This window comes from Vicugna pacos, chromosome 11, assembly GCF_048564905.1.
Source record: "Vicugna pacos chromosome 11, VicPac4, whole genome shotgun sequence".
Taxonomy (NCBI): Eukaryota; Metazoa; Chordata; class Mammalia; order Artiodactyla; family Camelidae; genus Vicugna; species Vicugna pacos.
In genome coordinates, this window is record NC_132997.1 from 51,320,631 (window position 1) to 51,340,696 (window position 20,066).

At 38.2% G+C, this 20,066-nt stretch overlaps 1 protein-coding gene and 1 pseudogene across 3 annotated transcripts in view; both read right to left on the bottom strand.

The window, feature by feature from the left end:
- The window catches only part of SGPL1 (sphingosine-1-phosphate lyase 1), a 73,880-nt gene that overhangs the window by 32,199 nt on the left and 21,615 nt on the right, over positions 1-20,066 (bottom strand). The gene's annotated exons all lie outside the window — the stretch shown is intronic.
- Positions 70-4,352, bottom strand: LOC140699525 (ubiquitin-conjugating enzyme E2 R1 pseudogene; annotated as a pseudogene).

The window sequence follows — 20,066 nt, forward strand, 5'->3', positions numbered from 1 at the left end:
AGCGGGAGCGCACCCCTCCCGGAGGTGAGGAGGCAGTGGCGGTGACCTGGGTGCCCGAGAGCCCACAGTCGGGCCGGCTGAGGTGAAATCTGTAACTTTATTCGTGAGAATGCGGTGTGGGACCCCTCGTTGCCTCAGTCATCCCCGAAGCAGCTACCGGCCTCGGCCTCACCGTCCTCGTAGAGCAGGTCGGAGCCCCGTCTGGCACCCGGGCCTCGGTCTCATGCCATACCCAACGGGCGTGGTGGGCACCTTCTCGTCGTCGCCTCTGTGTCCACCTCAGCCCAGGACCTGCTTCCAGATGATGTCCTCGTACCCCTGGCTGCTGCCTTGGCTCTCTTTCCACCTTCTGTACATCACAGAGGTGTCTACATTGGCCAGTGAGAAGGTGTTGGGTTCGTTGAGCCCAGGAGGATGGTCCTGATGTTCTCGGTGGGGTTCCCTTCTCTGAGGGCAGCTCCCCGCTCTGGAGGTCATCCACTGGGGTTGGGGGATGGAGATGCACATGTCCCCAGTCTCGTAGATGTGGGGGTGCAACATCATAGTCAGGAACCAAAAGGCCCGCAGGGAGTGAGGACAGCTGTTGGGGGATTTGCAGCGTGCCTCGAAGCAGCCGCCCTCATAGTAGGTGTTGGGGGTCCGAAGATGGCAACCTCCCAGTTGTACAGGTCACACTCATCCACCAGGGTCACTCGGAAGCCCTCCACTAGCTCCCCCTGCAGCCCCTTAAGCTTCAGCAGCAGCATCTTCTGCAAACTGAGCACCAGAGGCCATGGCAGTGGCAGACGGGCCTGGGGTGTGGGATGGGGCCAGGGTCGCTGCCACGGGCCCTCTGGCACTCCTGAGACAAAAATTTTAGTTAAGAGGATTGTTGAAATAGTTCACGGGAGAAATAAACTGGGCTTGACCTTAAGTGGTATTTCAGGGCCAAAAGGCAGTATGGATTTGAAAAACATTTCTGGAGGTGGAACAAACAGAGCTTTAATAACTTATTACATACAGAAAGTATGTAGTGGGAAGAGTACAGGTAATTCCAAATTTTCAAGTTCAAGTTTGAGAGATTAAGTGGTGTCACCATTAACCATGGCAGACTACAAGAAGAAGGGTAGCCTCAGACGGTAGAGGAAATTTTGAGAAAAAGATAATATTGGTTTGAGTTATGTTCCTGTTGGATATCTACATGCAATGTTCTAGTAGGAGCATAAAAGCTTAGAAGGAGGACAGGTTCTCAAATAATGTTTGTTGATGGCCAGGCTCACCAAGAAGAAAAGAGAGAACAAAAATAAAGGAAAATGGAGAAATTACAACCAATACCACAGAAATACAAAATATTGTAAGGGAATACTATTAACAACTCTGTGGAAACAAACTAGACAACCTAGAAGAAATGGACAACTTTCTGGAAACATACAGTTCACCAAGACTGAATCAAGAAGAAATAGACCACTTGAACAGACCGATCATTAGAAATGAAACAGAATTAGCAATAAAATACCTCCCTCCAAACGAAAGTCCAGGACCAGACGGCCTCACTGGGGAATTCTACCAAACATACAAAGAACTCACACCAGTCCTTCTCAAACTCTTCCAAAAGACTAAAAAGGAGGGAGTACTCCCAAACTCATTCTATGAAGCCATCATCACCCTGATACCAAAATCAGACAAAGACACTACCAAAAAAGAAAATCACTGATGAACATAGATGCAAAACTCCTCAACAAAATATTAGCAAACAGAATCCAACAGCACATAAAAAATATCATACACCATGATTAAGTTGGATTCATCCCAGGGACACAAGGATGATTCAACATATGCAAATCAATCACTGTGATACACCACATCCACAAAAGAAAGGGCAAAAACCACATGATCATCTCAATACATGCAAAAAAAAAGCATTTGATAAAATTCACCCATTTATGATAAAAACTCTTACCAAAGTGGATTTAGAGGAAACATATCTCAACATCATAAAAGCTATTTATGACAAACCTACAGCCAGAATAGTACTCAACAGTGAAAAACTGAAAGCCTTCCCACTAAAATCTGGAACAAGACAAGGATGCCCACTCTCACCACTTCTTCTCAATATAATCTTGTAAGTCCTAGCCACAGCAATCAGAAATAAAATGGATCCAATTGGAAGAGAAGAGGTAAAATTGTCACTGTAAGGGGATGACAAGATACTATATATAGAAAACCCTAAAAGCTCCACAAAAAAACTACTAGGGCTGATAAAAGAATTTGGCAAGGTAGCAGGATACAAGATTAACATACAAAAATCAGTTGTATTTCTTTACCCTAACAATGAATTAGCAGGAAAAGAAAGTAAAGAAACAATCCCTTTTAAAATCACATCCAAAACAATAAAATACTTAGGAATAAATCTGACCAAGGAGGTGAAAGACTTATACATGGAGAAGTACAAAACATTGATTAAGGAAATTGAAGATGATTTAAAGAAATGGAACGCTATCCCATGCTCTTGTATTGGAAGAGTCAGTATTGTTAAAATGGTCATACTGCCCAAGGCAATCCACAGATTTAATGCAATCCCTATCTAATTACTCAGGACTTTTTTTTTTTAACAGAACTAGAATAAATGATCCTAAAATTTATATGGAATCACAAAAGACCCAGAATTGCCAAAGCAATACTGAAGACAAAGAATGAAACTAAAGGAATAACTCTCCCAGACTTCAGACAATACTACAGAGCTACAGTAATCAAAACAGCATGGTACTGGCATAAAAACAGACATACGGATCAATGGAACAGAACAGAGCCCAGAAATAAATCCACAGACCTGTGGTCAATTAACCTTTGACAAAGGAGGCAAGAATACACAATGGAAAAAAGACAGTCTCTTCAGCAAGTGGTATTGGGAAAACTGGATAGCAGCATATAAATCAATGAAGTTAGAACACTCCCTCACTCCATACACAAACATAAACTCAAAATGGCTTAAAGACTTAAATATGAGACAAGACATGATAAATCTCCTAGAAGAAAACATAGACAAAACATTCTCTGACATAAATCTTAGCAATATTCTCCAAGGGCAGTCTACCCAGGCAACAGAAATAAGAGCAAAAATAAACAAATGGGATCTAATTAAACTTATAAGCTTTTGAACAGCAAAAGAAACCATAAGCAAAACAAAAAGACAACCTACAGAATGGGAGAAAACATTTTCAAAAGATGAAACTGACAAGGGCTTAATTTCCAGAATATATAAACAGCCCATACAACTTAATAATAACAACAAAAAAACAAACAACCCAATCCAAAAATGGGCAGAAGACCTAAACAAGTAATTCTCCAAGGAAGACATACAAATGGCCAATAGGCACATGAAAAAATGCTCAATATCACTAATTATCAGAAAAATGCAAATCAAAACGATAATGAGGTGTCACCTCCCACCGGTCAGAATGGCCATCATTCAAAAGTCCATGAACGATAAATGCTGGAGAGGCTGTGGAGAAAAGGGAACCCTCCTACACTGCTGGTGGGAATGTAGTTTGGTGCAGCCATTATGGAAAACAGTATGGAGATTTCTCAAAAAACTAAAAACAGATCTTACCATGTGATCCAGCAATCCCACTTCTGGGTATGTATCTGGAGGGAACTCTAATTCAAAAAAATACATGCACCCCAATGTTCACAGAAGCACTATTTACAATAGCCAAGACATGGAAACAACCTAAATGTCCACTGACAGATGACTGGATAAAGAAGCTGTGGTATATTTATACAATACAGCCATAAAAAATAAAATAATGCCATTTGCAGCAACGTGGATAGACATAGAGATCGTCATTCTAAGTAAAGCCAGAAGGAGAAAGAAAAATACCATATGATATCACTCATATGTGGAATCTAAAAAAAAAGGACACCATGAACTCATCTACAAAACAGAAACAAACTCGTAGACATAGCAAACAATCTTACCAGGGAAAGGGGGTGGAAGAGTTAAATTTGGGAGTTTGAGATTAACAAATGTTAGACACTATATATAAAAATAGACTTTAAAAAAAGTTTCCTCTGTATAGCACAGGGAATTATGTTTAATATCTTGTATTAACCTTTAATGAAAAAATATGAAAACAAACATATGTATGTATATACATGAGTGGGACATTGTGCTGTACACCAGAAATTGACACACTATAATTGACTGTACTTCAATTAAAAAAAAAGTAATAATGTTTGTTGAAAACATTTATACCCTTAGCAATTAGGCTGTGGCATAAGATAATTGGCATTAGGCAAGTACTGGGTTCCCCAGAGGGGTATCCATGGAAGCGCAGCTTATCTGCAACCCTCTCACAGTTCTTGGTGGCCATTCCTTAGAGCCCACTGTTGCTATGAACAGTCTCAGTCCTGCACAGCAGTGGCAGTGTCGGTTAAGACCCGGGAAAGAGCAGAGGAGTCTATCATCATCAAAGGTATGTCATAATTTCCATCATTATAAAGAATCTTCTAGTGTTAAAGCTGGGATCAAACCAAATGGTTAGTGTGTGTGATGGAAGAACAATCATTTAGATCAACTTTTCCTCTGGTGATTCTAGTTTTAACTCACCCAGAAAATAGAGATTACCAATATCAAAAGATGACTGTAGATATTATCAACTCTTCACAGCACTGACTGAGCAAAAAGGTAACATAACTCGTATTAGGGAAAGAGCAAAGAATCAACAAATGCAAACTACTTTAATTTTTTAAAAGCCTATTAAAATATGAAGGCATTCTTTGCTAACATTTACAAAATTATTTTCAGCAAAAGCGTATCTTTTTTGCAATTGCTGTGAGAAGATAATCGGAGTCCTTGAATTCAAAGTCCTTGATCTCCTTAAGAGGTTCTCCTCCTACATTCTCTTATTTCAGTGACAGAATGATACTGTATTTAGATGGGTTCTAGCAAGTTCTCTGAATAGGCAACTTGTTGGTCACAGAAATTACATCTCCCGGCCTCATTCCAAGATCCTTCTAGGTTACTACAAACAACCCAGGCTAGTCCCTAGTGAAGAAGCACCTCACAACACTGGCAGCTCACTGCACTGGAGGGCTCTGTGGGGTAATGTATGCTATCTCCTTGGAAAACAGGATGAGGCCGCTCCTTGGGGCCTCGCAAATAGCACCAACCCCAGGCTGGGTTCTGATGCAATATTCCAGCCCTGGGGAGGCATACAATCTAAATGCTGAAGAGACCTTCAGAGATCAAGCATACGTTTTCATTTTACAGAGGCCCCAAAGTGGAAAGGTATGTCTAAGCTCATTCAGATGGGCTTGAGTCAGAGTAGAGACTAGGAACCCAGGCCTCCCGACAGTATTCAGCACTCTCTCAATTCTTCATTCTCAGTGTTTACGGGCAGAGGATCACTTAACACATTACAATTCAGTGCCATCCCAAGAGTTTTCTTTTCACAATTTATGTTCCTGGCCAAATATACCTTGGATATATGGTAACATACAACAAACTAAAATTGTACAGCTAGGTCATGACTACAGATAAACATCTAGATAGAGATAGCGTAAGAGCTTAATATAATTACAATTTCCCACCACATCTTTTTTACTTACAGAAATACATTTTTTTTGTCTCTATACACCTGCATATGTATTTATAATTACAACACTTAGGCTTTTGTTTATTTCAACTTAATCTACACATTGTGTCTCTGGAAATATAAGAACTATAAATGGTCATCTATGAAGGCCACTAGCTTATTGCACAATTCCAGGAAAATTATTTCACCAATCTGTGCCTTCATTTCTTTATCTAAAAGGGACATAGAATAGTCACAAAATAATGTCTGTGTATATGTGTGTCTGTGGGTGTGTGTGGATGTCTGTGGGTGTTTAATCTCCAAACCTTGCTTAACAGTAGTTTCAATAAAACTTCCATAAGTAAAGCACTCTTTCCTTCACACTTAGTTATAAAATCGGAAATATATTCCTCTAGAGGAAAAAAACAAAATACTTCACCCAATGAAATGTATATAAAATGGTAGCAAAGAATCCCATAAATCTTTCACAAGTATAATATTAAAGGAAAAAAAGATAAACTTTAGTATGAAGATTCAAAATATTAACGTTAAGAAGCTACTGTCAAATAAGGATGAGTAAGCTAATCAGCCTTTTTCATTTTATTCATCCCATTTCCAATCTAAAGATTGGTGTTTCACAAAGTTTTGGTCAATTAAGCTCTACCAAAGGAGGAAAGAACATACAATGGAGTAAACAAAGTCTCTTCAGCAAATGGTGTTGGGAAAACTGGACAGCTGCACATAAATCAATAAAATTAGAATACTCCCTCACACCATACACAAAAATAAACTCAAATGGCTTAAAGACTGAAACATAAGATAAGACACTATAAACCTTTAGAAGAAAACATAGGCAAAACATTATCCAACATAAATCTCAGCACGTTCTAGGGCAATCTACCCAAGCAACAGAAATAAAAGCAAAAAACAAACAAAGGGGACCTAATTAAACTTATAAGCTTTTGCACAGCAAAGGAAACCATAAGCAAAACAAAAAGACAACCTATGGAATGGGAGAAAATATTTGCAAAAGATGAAACTGATAAGGGCTTAATTTCCAGAATATACACACAGCTCATACAACTTAATAACAACAACAAAAACCCAATCCAAAAATGGGCAGAAGACCTAAACAAGCAATTCTCCAAGGAAGACATACAAATGGCCAATAGGCACATGAAAAAATGCTCAATATCACTAATTATCAGAAAAATGCAAATCAAAACGATAATGAGGTGTCACCTCCCACCGGTCAGAATGGCCATCATTCAAAAGTCCATGAACGATAAATGCTGGAGAGGCTGTGGAGAAAAGGGAACCCTCCTACACTGCTGGTGGGAATGTAGTTTGGTGCAGCCATTATGGAAAACAGTATGGAGATTCCTCAAAAAACTAAAAACAGATCTACCATGTGATCCAGCAATCCCACTTCTGGGTATGTATCTGGAGGGAACTCTAATTCAAAAAAATACATGCACCCCAATGTTCACAGAAGCACTATTTACAATAGCCAAGACATGGAAACAACCTAAATGTCCACTGACAGATGACTGGATAAAGAAGCTGTGGTATATTTATACAATGGAACACTACTCAGCCATAAAAAATAAAATAATGCCATTTGCAGCAACGTGGATGGACCTGGAGAATGTCATTCTAAGTAAGCTAAGGAGGAAGGAAAATACCATATGGTATTACTTATATGTGGAATCTGAAAAAAAAAAAAAAGGAGACAGACTTATCTGCAAAACAGAAACAGACCCACAGACATAGAAAACAAACTTAAGGTTACAGGGGAGGGGAGAGGGGGAAAGGGATAAATTGGAAGTTACTTGCAGACACCAACTAATATATATAAAGTAGATAAATGACAAGTTTATACCATATAGCACAGGGAATAATATTCAGTATCTTGTAATAACTTATGATGAAAAAGAACATGAAAATGAACATCTGTTCCTATATGACTGAAACATTGTGCTGTACACTGTAAACTGACAACATTGTAAACTGAATATACTTCAATAAAAATATTTTTTAAAAAGAATCCATGAAAAAATAAAAAAAAAAAATAAAGATTTAGGTTTTAGCTGATGCCTAAAGGACATCAAAATCCTAATAGTAATATAATCCTAATCATTATTAGACAAAAGGCAGCTGCTAGAATGTATGGGAGTTTGGTAATCTACTATTCTCATACTGAACTCTTTTACCCCCAAAATCACTTCAAGGGAGCAAGATACTTCCATGAACATGAGAGTAGCAGTCTACTAATTTTGTAAATATGGGGCATGTTACTTTTTAAACCAATGAGTTTCAAGCTTTTCCAATCCAGTCCCACAGAAATGTATTTTATAACACAAACTAGTACACATAGCAACAGAAAGATATGAAACCAAAACAAAAATTTCCAAAATAATACCTAACACCTTATTACCTGTGATACAGTTACATTTCTTTCCTATTTCTCTCTTCTTTGTTTAAATGCTTGACCCACTGAATTGATTCTGCATCCCTCTAAATGGATCATGAACTTTAGGTTTAAAACCAGTGACTTCGAGTGATTTCACTCCTGTCTTCCTTAAATTTAGAATGTGGCTATGCAATGTAGTGAAGGGAGTTAACACTAAGGTTATTTCCACTCAACACAATCTCAGTGCTTTTTATAGTTATGATTTATTCTCAACATTTTTTGTGAGGACAGGATTATGATGTGTTGGAGGACCTAAGTCCAGGAGATTCAGAATTCTTCAATCACAAGTTACTTTCCTATCAGTACTAGCCACAGCTCTCCCCCATGACATTAAACTCTTTCAGTCCCTAAATCACTTCAAGAGAACAAGATTCCATAAGCAGACTTCCCATAGTGGCATTATCCACACAGCTTTTTCCTCAAAAAAATTTGAGAACTAATACTGTACTTAACCAACTGCCAATTAGGCAGTGATATTTTTTCCCTATTAAATGTCTTATACCAGAAGCAGCATTCTAAAAGAGAATACACTGAATGAAGACACTTCCAGACGCACACTGGATGGTGCTTCTTCCTTTGGAGCTAATACAAACACTAACAATCCTTTCTCCATTATTTAGTGGGGGCTATCCAGCAGAACACATCAAAATCATCCAAGGCACTTTTCCAGAACACCGCACCCCCAGATGTTCAGTAAATACAGAGTGGAGCCCAGAAATACATATTTTGGAAAACCTCCCCCAGGTGACTGTGACAGACATCCTTGGTTATGAACCCTTTCTCTATACTATAAAAGCCCCCTTCTCTCCCCATCTTCTCCTTTTATAAAAGAATTACCCAATAATTGAGTTAACATATTACTAGATGGGGGTAAAGAAAACATCCACCAAGCTATCCTGGAAGTGTTAAAGTCAGGGCCCGGCCATATCAATTCATAAGGTCAACTAATTGCTCCTGACTAATATTTATTCTTTGGCCAGATACTAATGAAAATCAAAATCTTCCACCCTGCAATGCTGCAGAGATGAAAAGATTTGTTTTGTTTTATTCTTCCTTCTACTTCCCTCACCTCTAATACAACTGTACAATTCAACAATCAACAGTTTTCCAGAAGAGCAAGAAATCTGAGCTTTAAAGCAGGAATGGACTGTTGAGGAAAAGAAAAACCTGTTTTACCCAGTTTGCCCACTGCCTTAATGTCTGAAGATCAAATGGTACTCAGAAGATTGAGACTCAGGTAAGGGGGTGAAGTTAAAACTCGGAAGAAAGCAAGCCGAAGAGTTAAGTACTTATTCTTCCTCTACTTCTGCCCTAAAAACAGAACAAAAGAGTTTTTAACTGAATCTGATTCTCTTTCATATTATATTCTGGGGAACTTCAAAGAGCAAAGTAAACAGGTGAGAAAACACTATTGTCTTTAGAGCCTCAAATGGCATTAAAGTTTATGAGCAAAAACAGATCACAAGCCCAAAGGGAAAACTCCCATGGGCCATTAAAGAAGTAAGAATTGAGCAATAAACCAGTCATTCCAACCAACCAGTAGTGACTGTGACAAAAAAAAAAAAATGTTTGAAGGAACTGAGTCATCATTGCTTAGGAGGTAAAAAGCAAACCATATACTTTCGCCCAAATTCTACCATGTGAGTCAAGAGATCCAGTCTCTGAGAAATTCATCTCAAAAAGCTTAACTGTCCATGTTTTCCCTTCCAATCACGCCTCGAGAGTCAGATAAACACGCCCAGTACGAGTCCACAAGCACTTACGAAGCTTAACTGCTCTACACTTGGCACTGGAATATTTGGGCAAAGCACCTCATCATCACTGAGACACAATCCTGGCCTCAGAAAGGAGACAGACGTGCAATGTTCTCAAGTCAGTAGGAATGCACTCACGGAAAATCCAAGCTCCTGGGCTCATAAAAGCTGACAGCCCCAGAGACTGCCAAATGGTCATCGAAAAGTTTTTATTTATTTACTCATGGTCAGGACCAGGCAGCAAGTAAAGACAGGTGCGAATTCTATCAGCTAAAAACTCTGAACACCTCTCTTCTGAATTGTATCAAGAAAGGCACTACAGGGAGCTTAAACCAGCAGATGCCGAAATGCGTAAAACCAATTTTAACACGCAGAGAAAGGGGCTGTGGGATGTAGACGTACGGGCAATTATGGCTTTTCTTGGTAAATACATTCTCAGCCTAAGGGAAGTAGGGAAGATGTGCGTGGAAAGTACCCTGCAAACTTGAGCATGTACTGTTGCCAAACTTGCTATGAACTCCCAGAGTCTGTTACAGTAAGTAGCTCAAATAACTTACAGAAGTTACCTTTCGAAGTACAAAAGAAGTCATTATCCTCTGAAGACTGAAAATGAGAACTCCTTGGATGATAAGCAAGGCCTAGTAGAAATAATCCCACATTCTTCACACATAAAGAAGTCCCGACTTCCCTGAGAATACCACAACTGAGGACGCAGTCAGACTGCTTACTTATTTTATTAATAGGATTATCTATCTACCTTTGTCACTGAGTTAAGACAGACTTTTCAAATTACAACTAGTTACAGAAATCCTCTCCCTTCAAAAGTCATGCTACTATTAAAGATGAGAAATACTGAATATATGCCTAAAAGGCTACCCTACGTAAGCTGCAAAGGCTAATTCTCTGGAGATTTCTAACCTGTAATCCCACTTAAACCAATCAATGAGACACCTACCCCTGAGTCTCTGACTGACCTTCAACGGATATAAACACCTTTGGAAAGTCTGCCTTCAAAATCTAGTCACAAAGGAGCTATTTTTTAAAACTGAACTAAGACTCTAAATTTAAAATTAACAGTTGGAAGACTTTGAGACTTTTCTGTTAATCTGTTGAAGGCGTAAGAGAAAATGTGCACTTTCGATGGAAAATTACGCACTGTCTAGAACATTCTTCTGGGTTTTCTGATTCTGATTATTTGGAAGTTATTTTACAATTCTGGATGTTGTAGATAATTGATAGCAATGCAAACTGATCTTAATCTAGCAACATGTAAAATTTGCCACGCCCCGTAAAGGTTCAAATGCCCTCCCATTCCACTGTGGAAGAAACAAGTTTTGCCTCTATTTGCATATTTATTTTAATATTCCTGACCTATAAATGTTATCTTTCAACAAAAGCTCACTGTTCTCAGTCCCCTAAACTCCCCCCAACCAAAAAAATAACTGGGAATACAAAATCTTGCAAATAATTACAAAGGGTTCAGGACATCCTGAGGGCCAGTCACTAGTGTCCATATTCCTTGGTTTTAATAACCCGTTCTCTAACATGAATCACAGAAGTAGCCCTAATATGACAACTATCCTATTACATAAAGCAAACATTACTGGATATATCCATTACTCAAAATTCTCTAGGGAAAGCCTCATGACTGTAATAAAAGGGAATGAAGTTCTGATCCATCCTACAACATGGATGAACCTTGGAAATATTATGCTAAGTGAAAAAAGCCAGTCATAAAGAAACCACATATTATATGATTTCATTTATATGAAATGTTCCAAATAGAAATCTATAGAAAAAAGGATTTGGGTCGTTGCCTAGGACTAGGGGGCTGGGAGGACATAAGGAAGGGATGACTAATGAGTATGGGGTTTCTTCTGAAAATGTTCTAGAATTGTGGTGGTTTGGTTGTACAACTCTGTGAACATACTAAAAGCCACTGGATCGTATACTTTAAAGAAAAAAGCATTATGACTCAGCAAATGTTCTCTTAGCTAAGACCAATCACTTAAGATTGTTTGGATTTACAGACTTTCTTTAAAAAAAATAAACAAACAAAAAAAGGTTGCCATATAGGCCAAAGACAGCAGAAACTTTGCAATTCCAGAAACAGAGATCAAAAGCTTTGGACTCCAAATGAAAGCAACTCTAAGTATCTAAAAATAATTAAGAAATTTGTAGAGCAATTATGTATAAACTAGACAAAAAGGGTCATTATTGCCTAAAGGTATATTTTCCAAGTCTATAAATAGAATTACTAACTGCTAAAATGATGAAATTGTCTAAAAATAGTTTTCGTGTTTTTTTCATGAACATGTACTCCAGCCACTACCCAGGATATCTGAAAAGGACAGCCACCTCTGAGTATTATCCTGAACTGACATCTCATCACTAGTCCTGTGGACTCTTTGAGAGTCGTGTTAATAGTGTTTGACAGGCAGCTGTGGTGTCCTAGAAAGTCTGGACTGGTGTTCACAGACTTCTCTAATTTCAGCTCTCACTTAGAAGCTGTGTGAACTTTGGCACTTACTAGACCTCTATGCAATTGGATTTTGCTCATTGGTAAAAATAGATGCCATTGTTATTTACTCAACAAAAAGTTCACAAGTTAAAAAAAGACACCACCATGTACTCACAGGGTTGTTGTGAATATTTAATGCAGTAAGGTAATAAGCAAATAACTGCAGGCAATAAACACTTGACTAAATATTTGATGAATCTGTATTCTCTGATGATAAACATTTTCCATTTCTTTTCAATAAGCAGCAAGGAAAACTAACCTTTGCAATGTCCCAAGCAAAGTCACAAAAGTTGAGCCACAAGAAGTTTTGGTTTGATTCCCATGCCTATGCTGTATTTTCTCATAGATGGTAATAAATGCATGTTAATAGTGAGCTGCTCCTCAGTTTTGTAAGACCGATGTTAAGTCAACTGTTAGCCTTCAACAAGCTAATTCAATCAGTAGGCTGCAAGGGTCCCCTTACCTACCCACAAAACAGGATTAAACCAGTTACTTACTTATGTTTACAGACCATAAACCTGATTTCAGTCACCCAGGTAGACTGCTGCCAACCGCTACAGTCATGACTCATGGGAAAGCATATGAAATCTTAAGCTTGTCAACAAGGGCTGGGTAATGTAATCTAGGCTTTCATCCACTTTGGCTGCGAAACAAGGAGCAGGTCCACCACGGCATTTTCTTATTTGTCCTAGATTCCTTCCCGTTAGAATCTGAGCCAGAATTAACAATTTGCCCCAACTGTCTCAAAGACTCAGCACCATTAAGACTAGAACTCAAGGCAGGATTAATATATTCTTTTTAGACCTATCAGCCAAAATGCACTTCAAAGCAGTGAACTTAAATGCCTCTCTGAAAAAGCCTCCAAAAAAGGTCTTCTCAATACCAAGCACAGAGTGTAAATATACCACAATAGCTACCTGGGTTCCAAAGAGTTCCAGAGCATTATGATTTCAGCCTTGGAATTAACTGCTATAAATGCTGTCTTACAAATCTAAACTGTGCCCTTAACGGAGCCCTTTTAATACTCAAAAAGAGCCAAGGTTGCTTGTTTCTATCGAATGTTTATTAATAGTTATAGACTAGATAAACAAGAATGCAGAGAAAAGGAAAGGCATTTCACATTTGAAGAGTGCCTACACTACTTCAGGAAAGAGTTCTCAAAGCTCTCTCCACTGTCTAGTGTGCAGGTAACAGAAACTTAGGAGTTGTTGCTCAAAGCTAAACCCAAAAGTTATATATTAAGAAAACCCCACAGGAGTCAAAACTGATCCAACCCCTCTGGAAACTTGTTTGGCAATGTAATTCATAACTCAGCAATTCTGCCTATGTTTACCAGAAGACATGTTCAACAATGTAGCAGTGTCATTCATAACAGCCAAAAACAAGAAACCTAAATGTTCATCAACTATAGAATGAATAAATTTCAATATTTTATACACTGTAAAACTACACAGCATTAATTTTTAAAACTATTGCTACATAAGACCATGGCTGAAACACAGCTATAATCAACATTCAGCAAAAAAGGACAGTCACAAAAGAAAATATAGTATGTTTCCACGTATATAAAGTTCAAAAATCAGCAAAACAGTCCACAGTGAGACGAATGACAACCTTTGGTGGGTATCAACTGGGAGGGATATGAGGAGCTTGCTGGGATGCTGGACAATTTTCACATCTTGATCTAGGCAGTGAGTACAGTGTATCCATATGCAAGTAATTATTAGCCTGTACAATTAAGATTTGTGCCCTTTACTATATACAAGTTATACCTCAGAAAAGAAGACTCCATATTTTTAATTCAAAAATGATCGATTCAGTTCTGAGGATAAAAGGACACATAAACCAGTGTGCCAGGAGAACAGGTTAGGAAGAATGTTCTGCAGTTTCTGCCTATACAACAGGAAGTCATTCATTCATCATTTACAGTTTGCCCATTTCATGACAAAAAGCACTATTAGATAAAAAGCACAACTTACTAGGTAAGATGTAACAATTTTAAAACTATAGCACCTAGTAACCACATCTCAAATTATATGCAACAAACAGAACTACAAAAAGAAATAGATAAATAATTGATAAGGCATATGACTTGAAGAGGCACCCATAAAACAGGAAATTCAAATGGTCAATAAACACTTAGAAGGAAAACACCTCAGTGATCAGGAAAATGCACATGGAAATCAATTAAATTTCATCCCTACTAGATTTGCAAAAAAATTAAAAGCCTTATAAATATCAAAGTTTGTCAAGCTGTGTAGGAACAAGAACTCTCATATCCTGTTCCTACGAATATAAACTGTATCAACTTCTTTAAAAAAGTTTGGCATTATCTAGTGAGGTTAAGGATATATACCCTTTACAATCCATCAATTCCACTCCTAGGAATAAATCACAGAAAAATTCTACACTTGTGATCACTGTCATATACAAGAAAGCTCATAACAGTAATGTTCAAAAAAGTCCCAAGTTGGAAACAACCCAAATGTCTCTAATCAGTGGAATGGACAAATAAAATTATGGTAATCATGTAATAAAATGCTACACAACAATGAAAATGAACTAAACTACATGCAACAACATGACTGAATCTCACAAATAATGAGCAACATAGGAAAATCACCAAAAGTGCATATAAATCCATTTATATTAAGTTGAAAAACAAACAAAACTAAAATCAGGAATACAATGATAGATGGTAACACAATTAAAAAAAAAAACAGCAAGGTAATAATTATTCCAAAAATCAGGATGGTAGTTATTTCTAGAGAAAAGGGAAGGAGATATAACCAGGGTTAGGGTTGAGAGTAAGTGTTCTATTTCTTAAACTGGATGGTAGATAAATGATTGTTTATCTTATTATTATTCTTTAAAATGAGGATATGGGCTTTATACACTCTTCTGTATGTATAATAAATTAAGAAGATGGGCAAGCTTCTTCCCTTTCCTCTTTCTGTTCAATGAAACACGAACCTCACAGCTCAAGCTCAAAATAGCTATCCTGGACCCAGAGAGGGTGCACCGTGAGCAGTAGAACCTCCTCAAAGACCTAGGAATGGTGGTATCAGCTACAAATTGTCTACTCTGGATTTCTCTTACTGTAGAAAAATCTATTTCTATCTTCTAAGGATCTCTGTTCCTTTAGATTTTCCTCTTATATACAGCCAAACCTAATCGTGACACATTCAGTGATTTGGACAAATAACAAAATTTTTAACAATAAAAGCTATGCAATGATGGAAAGGACTCCCTGAGAGAGTATTTCGCACTCACTACTGGCTGGGCATTGTGAAACGGATTCCTACATGGCAAGAGAGGCAGGACTGCAGGATTTCTAAAGGACTTTCTGGCAATTAAGATTCTAAGGCTAGTATGTGAACAAAGCAGCTGTGAAGCTGTGACAACTCGGCCTCTGAATCTATCCTTCTGTTATCAGTGAGCACATTCCTTTTCTATAATGTTCCACGTTCTATGTTCTTCATAGGACTCTGCTCAAACATTACCTTCTCATTTGTACCTTTCAGGACTAACTTGACCTTGACTTTAGCATGCGGGGCATCCTCCCTTTGCTCTTCCAGAACCTCTAACCAACCTTCCCCAACTTTGTTATGTGCCTCACGGGGCTGTCCTTTGCATTAAATCACCCAGGTTCCCGTATCCTCTGGTTTCCAGTTGGGTTTGACCAACGAAAGGCTCCAGCAGATCACAGGGTGGGAAAAGAAAAAGTCTGAAGTATTTATTCCCCTTGATTTCCTTCCTGCTAGGTCACTGGTCAGCAGTGGCTGCATTCCTAACAAGTTACCCTCTCCTTCAGCTAAGTTCTCTCAAGGTTCCAGAAACTACTCCCTCTCCTGCCCCTTTGGGCCTAACAATGATAATGACTCTTGGTCCTCAGGTGTTTCACCAAGCCCTGCTGGTGTTCCTTGATCCCAGGCAATCACACTGCTGGTATAAGCCAGGGGATAACTGATACACCCAACAGACTACTTTCAGCCTGCCTGCATCCATATTCCCAGTGGCTCTTATCTCCACTTACCCCAGAGCATGGTTTTTCTCTCAGTAATTGTGCTCTGTATGTTTCCACATGTGAACTGATTCAATTCCCTGCGGAAAAGTCTTCATCCCAGGCTGATTCCCAATTCTGCCACCAATGTGTACAAACTGTGTGTAATATGAGATCAGGCAAAGTCTAACTAAGAAGGTAAATGTTACTAAAGATTTCTGACACACACTGCCAAGTCAAGCCAAAGACTGAGATTTGGGGTTTATCTGTTTATAACTCCCCTTTCCTTTAGGCCAAAGGCCGGAGAAATTATCATACTTGTTACTATACTTTATTTATAAAGCTGGAACAATGCTAAAAACAGTGTTCGTCCTGCAATAGCCACTCAAATTGTCAACAAAATTTTTAATGTTCTACCAGTCCCAATGAATCTTCCCTTTCTTCTAGACAATCCTACAAATAAGACACCAGATTCAAATAACAGAAATGAGCTTTTAGTGTCAATTTTTCAGTTTATTGCCTAAACCTCATTTGAGATTCATAAAGAAAGCATCCCTGAAAAAGATTCAAGGGTCAAAGATAAAGTTCTAAGATCTAGAAAGACTTTGATTTTTGGACCTGAAAAACAAAACTGAGGCAGGCTTACTGTTTCTAAATCAAGAAAAGAGTGCTGCAGAAATGTTGCAAAAGAAAGCATTTCTACAGAATTTTACTGTGCTGCAGAAAATCATGCTGCACACTCTCCAGTATATATTCCAAAGAAGCAGCACTTGACCCAAGGGCAAAATAACCCAAGTAACTCTGTAACGGACCCACTAAACTCTAAGACTCACTGCCCCATCCATTTGAGACTGACACGCTGCCTACTGAGCTAAGGAGGCAACTATGCCCCCTCATCCATATGAATGCAAGGACGACACAGATGCCATTATCTGTGTTAAGAAACCTAGGTCAGGGTTTCTCAAACAGGGCACTACTGATATTTCAGGTCAGATAATTCTTAATTGTGGGCACAGTAAGCGTTTAGCTGCATCCCTGACCTCTAGCATTCCTCAAGTATGAAAACTAAAAATGTCTCTAGACATTGCCAAACGCCCCTGGGGGAGGAAGAGAGGGATAAAAATCACCCTTGGTTGAGAACCTCGACCCTAGATAAAAAATTATCACTCAAGCCCCACCCAGCACTACCATGGGGCATTTGGTAATTCTGAGTCATCCATTTCAATGGATCTATGGAGTAGACTTAGCTTTATAAAGTACCTTTCTGCTTAAAAGCTAGGAGTATTTGGCAACTTGCAAAGTGTTACAGACCCTCAGCACTAGGAAGGAGGAGAATATGGATGAAAAGATTGATTGCCAAAGTGAAGAAAGATTGCTAAATAATTTCCTGACTTGAATTCCCTCTGAAAGCATCGCAATTCTCAGATGAATGCACTCACCCAATTTATTCACTGAGACACAGGTGGAAAGTATTATGGCATAAATGAGCAAATGGAAAAAAGCAGGCAAACCATCTTAATCAAATGAGGGCAAAATCAAGAGGGGGAAAGCACTAAGGGCTAACAGCCCAAGAGCCTTCATCTGGAATCCAAGGTTTGTCATATATGGACTCCAGTCCATCTTCAAGTTTTATTACCATAGCATACTGTCCATGTAAGTGGTTTTCAATCCTATCAGACCAACTATAGTTAAAACACAGTTCCACTACTTCATTGCTATGGTACCCTCTCCAAGTCTAGTTTTTCACCTATAAAAGGAGGTTTATTGTTTTCAAAGGGTTTTTGTGAAAATTAAATGCACATACCACATAATACATGCTCAATAAATGTTCGCCATCAGACATTATTATTTCTGAATCCACCTTATATTGTGTCCTAGCTTATGCCCATCTATTCCCCCAGAAGAAAGGATGGATGACTGGCTATTCATTTACCAGAGATATTCTAAAAAGGATTTACACCCAATATAAGCAAGAAGTTGCATCACATGACTTCTGAGATTGTTTCTAATTCTGGGATTATATGATTCGCTGCCCTGCATTGGTTATTTTCTAGTAACTGGGGTCCTTTCTTCCCAATTAGACATGCCTAATGCATCATACTGCACAAAACAGCTACAGAGAAACACCGTGAACTCAGGTCATGACAGTTTAGTGTCTCCATTGAAAACCCAGCCCTGGTCATTGGTTCCTTACCATTCAGCACAGCACAAAGAAAGGACAACTGTTCCAGAGAAAGCACCTCAAGCAACATGTACAGTGTCTTCAGAGGCATGATTCTCAAGGGCCTGTTGTTATCCACGTGAATTAATTCCTTACACCAACAAGCAAAGCAACACCCCTAAAAATCTAGATTTTCAAATGAGGAAGTGAAAAGTAGTGGTGACAACTAGAGAAATACTTCAGAACAAAATTAACTCCGAAGTTAATTTTCTAAATAAAAGCACTCACTGCTTAGACTGCTAAAGGGAACTCTTAGGCCCAAGAAGTGATAAGCACATCTCTGGGCACAGAGGTACATCCTACTAACATACAGGAATCTTAATTTACATATACGTACTGATTTACAGAATACAAAACAGAAACTGTCAATTATTGCAAATCACTCTGCATTAACTCCCCAAGGTGCTAACAGTGGTTATCTCTGAGTAGTGGAATTACTGGGGGTCACTTCCTTTTGCTTATTAATAGTTTCCAATTCTTCTAACTTTTTTTTTAAATAAGAATTTAAAATTACATAGGGCTATTTATTATCTACTGATAATCTATGAAACTTGAGGCAAGAAACTATTTTAGGTGAACTCTGTAGATAAACCAAGTATCTATGTCTCTAAAAATCATCCTTGTTCCCCACCTCAAACCAGAACTAATCACAATTTAGCTGCCCTCTTTATCTTTCCCCTAGACCTTACAGGCATTGACACTATAGGACGTCAGCACTGGATAGGAAAAAAAAAAAAAATAAACCCTCAATATTAGTTTTTGCCAATTTCCCAGTGACAACTACCAACTCTGTGGGATAGTGAGATAAAGGGAAAGGAATTGTTTTTAAATCAATGTTTTTGCGTAAAAAAATCAGATTCAAAGAAGTGACTTATTAAAAACTAAATGTAGACACAACTTCTACATTGCTATTTTAAAGTCGTGGGCTGCCCACAATTCTCACACTAATGAACCTCTATGAAAAATATAAAAATCAATAAAAAGCCTCTATGGAATCATAAATGTCCCAAGAATAAAACGTCATTTTGGTAAACACTCATTTGGCAATTTTATCCTCCCTGCTCAGTGAAAAATCAGCACAGACAGATCTCAGGAGGAGAGGAATAAACAGCCTCTACCAAAGCAGGCATACTCATCAGTCCAACAAAAGAAAGTACAAACTAACTCAATTCAGCAACATCTGTTAAGCAATTTACTATACACAGAGCACCATAACAGGTGTCTATACATCTCTAAGCAGATAAAACAACAACATATCTGCCTTCTGGGGATTCACAACTCTAGTCCAGGAGACAAACACTTACAAATTAACATGGGACAAATCCAGACAAAATTTAACAGAAGTTTTAAAACTGCTCTGGTAGTATAAGAAGGGAGAGATTAAAATCAACTGCAAGAATTTTGAAAAAGATTTTTCAAATACATTAAATATATATATTCATATATTTAATTCAGTCACTTATCCATCTTAACTATTAAACCCAAAACAAAAGATAGCAGCGATGCTCAGCTACCAAAAGCAAGCATCAGAGGTGAAAT